Raw genomic sequence first — 495 nt, 5'->3', positions numbered from 1 at the left:
TTCTGCTGTGCATAAGGTTACTATGGGACGGTTCTGACTCGATGGCACCTAACAACAACAACAATTCACATATCATTCAGATTCTTCAAAACACAGAGAAAGGGTGCTCTCACATGGTTATGTTCCAGCTACAGTGAATACAAGTCCCTATTCAAGAATAGATTTCCTTAAGCAGGTCTTTCTAGTTAACATGTCATTCAAAGGAGATAATTTAGTCCTGAACATTCACAGAAACTTCTTATATAGCTACACAGTAAAAGGGGAAATATTTTTGTTGTTATCACATGTTGAGAGAAAGATTCACCAGGGATAGTTTGATTCATTGAAATGTGTTGCCTCCTTTACAATTTCTTCCAGTAAAGAAGTCTTGTGCAGTAGATTTGCCTAATGCAATACATCGATTTGTTGACTGTTGTTTCTATGAGTGTTGATAGTGGATTCAAACAAAGTGAATTGTTTGACAAATTCAAACTCTTCTCCATGTATCATGATCTT

Source organism: Chrysochloris asiatica, unplaced genomic scaffold (genome assembly GCF_000296735.1).
Source record: "Chrysochloris asiatica unplaced genomic scaffold, ChrAsi1.0 scaffold00075, whole genome shotgun sequence".
Taxonomy (NCBI): domain Eukaryota; kingdom Metazoa; phylum Chordata; class Mammalia; order Afrosoricida; family Chrysochloridae; genus Chrysochloris; species Chrysochloris asiatica.
Note: the sequence above shows the minus strand (reverse complement) of the source record.